Raw genomic sequence first — 5,286 nt, forward strand, 5'->3', positions numbered from 1 at the left:
TAGAGCAGACCTATTAATCTGAAAATTCTGTGAAGCTGACTAGGCGTGGGCACGTGAAATGACGAAAGCAAAATTCGGAAATAAAATCTGGACTTCCAGATCAGCTGCAAAAGGTCCATAAAATATCAAAATTTATTCCTAGAAAATGGATAATTACTAGTTAGAAAAGAGAATTAATTGAGATGGATAAGGAAGGATATTTTTAGAGGAAGAATATACATTAAAATATATATCTTTTCCTTTCTTTTTGGGAAGATATGTATCACTTTGCTTGGTTGGATTAGGAGATTAGGATTGACTTTTATTTTCTAGATTTTTAGTAGGGAGATAATATATATATATAATTTTTATTTGAGAATGATTAACCATTGTAATTAGAGAATTAGAGAACAAAACATGATCTACAGTGGCTGAATATTCTCTCTTGGTTGAAAGGATTTGAAACCATGGAATTACAATGATTATGAGATTTATTTTTGTTCTTTAATGCATCTTTTTAATTATTTGAGTATTGATTATCTTTCTGAATTATTTTTCATGATTGTGTTGATTGATTTCTAAGGTGCGCAATTAGTTTATCAATTAATATAATCTACGGCTAGTTTAGGTGTTGAATCCGTAATTGTTCAATTTATCTAATCGAAGTGGCAACTAGGTTTATTGTTTGCTGCGTCAGAAACTATAAATCCTAGGAAAATAATCAATTAGATTAAATGCAATATCGTACGTTTGTGTTGTTTTGCTTCGTTGGTCTTTCTAATTCGTAATGCTATTGTTTAATTAAATTCGAGATCGTATCTGAATTATTAATCAATAAGGGTTAATTGGAATGCATATTTTTTGTTAACTAATCGTAAGGAAAGACAAATAAATTTAATACCACAACGAATATTTGAATAATTAATTTGATATTTTTTATTTCAATGATCAATCGTAGTTTCAATAGTGGATGTGACCGTAGACCAATGTTTGTTTAATTGATTATTTACTCACATTATTTCATTGAATTTTTATTTATTGTTTTCATTATAATTTGCATTCAATTCAAAACCCCCTTTTATTTTCTTGTTTCGATTTATTTATAACGACATACTAATCAAAGCTCTTTGAGGGAACGATCCCTACTTTCCTTTACTACATTTTTGTTGCAAGAATTTATGATTTAATTTGGGTGTCAACGACAGCACGTACCATGTATCATCGAGATTGTAATTGAAAAGGTGTAGAAATCCTAAGGTGCGATTTCCAAATCGTGACACATAATCGTATGTGGTTCCATACATTTCCATGTGTCGTTCCAAAAAGTTTGAAAGTCTGAAGATCTCACGCTTCTTCTGAGGGGGGAAATGTACAGTAGTGTTTTGTGAGACACACATCCGTGTATGGTTTTCCAAAAGTGGACGATGTGTGTCAAAGGACACGTGGTTCATATACGTGGATCCAAGTACATAGGAGTATGTCTAGGTTAACTCCATATATGCATTTGCTATATAGTGTCACTCAATTAGATAGACACTAGCTTTGTGCATAAGTAACGATATTTGTGAAAACAATAGGGTCTCATGAGATGCATCATGCACTGGGCGTTAAGGCAAATAGCCACACAGTTTAGTTCAGGTGTGCATGGAAAGAATGTGGCTTTTAGATATTTCTCACGTAATTAGCTAGATACACCACATATGTACCCAAAGTGGTCATCTCTAAATGGTTTGTCAGTAGTTCCGATCAATTTATATGGTAAGGGAAGAAACTGATATCAGAAATTTTTCTATGTGATTAGGGTGTCCTAATTAGATAGTCTGATAGGCCATTAGGCATATGCATAAGGCACCATAATAGCTTTCACTAGAGCATCAAATATGTCAATTCCAGCTTGGGTCTCTGCAATTTTCGTGGATGATCCATGTCAAGGCACTGAGGTGTCGTAGTGTGATAATATTTAGCTTACAAACGAAATGCAAGTTTTACTACCAAATACTCTAATATCTAGAGATATCAAAAGGTCTCCACTTATTGAGTTTTACTCACATGTTTCCTTTTGTATGTTTTGTAAGTAGAGGTGAGTAGTAGTGTAAACTAGGATCCACTAAGAAGCTACACGAGAAGAGGGGTGTTTATGTCATTACAACTTTACCAAACATATATTTAGTATTTTTATTATTATTGTTATTACTTTCAAACACAATGGTTTACTCAAGATTTATATAGTCATTTTATAATAGAGATTGCAGATGTTATTTTATAAGTTTGATTAATAAAATAGTTATTTTTTATTACATAACCTTTTTACATGTTTTATAATTATTATTATACATTAAATTTTTTGAATAGTCCAATAGCTTTAATCACATAATGGTACATATGCCCGTGTGCCTTAAGTTCATGTTTGTGTACCTTAAATACATGTTTGTGTACTGCAACTTGAAGAGAAAATCAGAAAAGTTACAAAACACGTTTGGCTCACTATTTACCCTAAATTCTACAACAAAACAAAGAGAAAAAAAGGGTGAGGCTTTAGAACACTGAGAGAGCTTGAAGTCGTGGGTGCTTAGAGAAGAATTTTTTAGTCAATTTTAAGTCGTGAAGTTCATTTGCATCGTCAAAAAAAGGTAAGTAAGTGATCTTCCTTTTCTATAGCACGTGAAGTTATGCCAATTGAATTTTGAGTTGAAAGTTTAATCTATGATTGTGATTATATAAGTTATTTTAATGGGTACATGTTATCATGTTATGATTAATATGCATGTTTACATTCAAATCCTTGAGAATGTGATTGAAGTGACTAATTAGGCAATCCGATGATGTTATTGTACTTTTGAATTAATGGCTATAATCTGGAATATAGGTTATTGGGGAAGTGGATAAGAGTTTGTAATGATGGATATGTAAATATAATGTTTTCTCTCCTATGTTATAGTCTAGGTTTCTAGGCAAATATTATATGTGTAAAGAATAATGGATGTAGATTGATGCGATTAGTTTGTTGGTATGATGGGGTCATATATTAGTTAGGAATTGTATTGAACGAATTTGTAATGGATAAAGTAATATTGTTTGTCTGAAGTAAGTTTAGCTAACTAGAAAATACAATTCTAATCTAATCTGGAATTCTAAAAAAATTGTGCTACATACCCATGTGTCTCCCGACACACGACCGTGTATAATTAGGGATTTTCCTCCCATGTTAGAGTAAGCCACGGGAGTGTGAATTTGGGAATAGGTGTACGTCGTGTGTTTGGGACACATGACTGTGTGTCCTACCCCAAAGATATATACTCGTGTGCCTAGGTTTCAAGTCATATGGATTAAAGGTATACACATCTATATGTGAAGGATACATACCTATGTTCATTTAAGGAAAATTGGGAATAAAGGTATAAAGAGTTAGTAAAAAGTTAATGAAGTTTCAAAGTGAGATTATGAGTTTAGAAATAACTATTCTACCCCTATAAGAGAGGATTTTGATTAAAGAAGATACAAACAAGGTTTGAAAAGCTGGACTAGACTGGTTGGTCCAATTGGTTAGACTGTGAACTGATTATTTTAGCGGTTTTATAATTAAACAAAACTGGTTTTTTTTTTAATTTTTCAAACTGGGCAGTAGTTGGACCAACTATGCATTGCTGGTTCGCTGTCCAGTTCACAATTGTAGACAACCCAATATGAAACTTGTATATATATATGTGTGTGTGTGTGTGTGTGTGTGTGTATGTGTGTGTATTTATTTATTTATTTTATTAAACCCTGCATTGCACAATCACTGTCTTTTAGTCTACCACAATCATTAGTACAATGTAAAATAAATTTACAAAATATTTTTTTTTATTATACTTGCTACAGTGTTTTACTAAACCTTTTCACTTTGGCCCTTTTTATTTACCTATGTATACGTATTCAACAGAAAATGTTCCTAGCATTGCCGACATTGCTCCAATCCAAACTTGCGTTGTAGTAGATGCTATTGCTTGAGTCCTACGTTGTCGTCAATGCTATTGCTTCAGTCTTGCATTATCGTTGACTTCGTTGCTCCAGATTTGGGTTACCACCAATGTCGAAGTTGTTACTGACTTTTGACGTTTATGTAGTAAGTTGAATGTTGTCTTCCAACATTTTCATAATAAGTTAAATGTCATGCCATGATGATATGTTTCATGCACTAGATACATTATTTAATTATCATTGTCAATTTCTGTAAGTTGAATGCCATGCCACGATGATACATTTCATCCGCTGGATACATTATTTATTTATCATTGTCAATTTCTTAAGTCATACTTGCTTATGTGTAGTAAATTTAATGCTAAGATAATGATACTTTTGTTTGTGTAGTAAGTTTCTGGAGTAAGTTGAATGTGATCATGATTGATGATGTGTTTCTATATTAATTTGAATGCAATGATGTTGGATGATATGTTTTGTGTTGCCAGCACAATTGCTGAAACACATTATTATGTTCTCAAACACATATTCAACTATTACTTAACTATGTTTTTATAAGCTGCTTCAATATAAGTTACTTAACTATGTTTTTGTTTGAAACATTGTACTTTGTAATCGTATTTAACCTCATTTTGCTTATCATTCATCAATTATCTTTCATAATGCATACGTTTTTGCATGATTATAATTGTAATTGTAATTGTAATTGTAAAATTTTTTTGGATGATTATAATTCTACATGATTATCATTAATCAATTGTCATAAAAATACAGTAAATAATTTACATACCTTCTTATCAATTATCGTATGAATTATGAATGTATGAGTCATTATATGATTATGCCTCTGTACAATTTGAACTTCCTTATTAATTATGCATTATATGATAGTCATTACATAATTTTAAATTATTGCATGAATTATCCACGTATGATAGTCATAAATATTATTATAATATTATATGACATAACAATGACATTATGCATTCTAGTGGTCTATGCAACAAAGGTATAATCAACATGTGGAGGATAACCATAAACTTGTAAACTTTTTGTTCTGATTTGAATATGATATGTATATATATTAATTGATATTATGATTTTATTGTTATTTTTATATGTAACAGATAGACAAAGGGAAAGTATATCACCATTCGGATTTGGGGTTTCTTTGACACCATGTCGAGTGAAAAGTGATATTGTTTGGGCACTTGTTTCTGAGAGTGTAAATGAGAATAGAAGAAAAACGTTGAATTATCTATATTGTGGTAAGAAAACTAAAGGAGGTGGTATATATAGAATAAAGGAACATTTGGCTGGGAAAAAAATGGATGTTGGTCCATGCAT

The sequence above is a fragment of the Mangifera indica genome, chromosome 14 (assembly GCF_011075055.1).
Source record: "Mangifera indica cultivar Alphonso chromosome 14, CATAS_Mindica_2.1, whole genome shotgun sequence".
Lineage (NCBI taxonomy): Eukaryota > Viridiplantae > Streptophyta > Magnoliopsida > Sapindales > Anacardiaceae > Mangifera > Mangifera indica.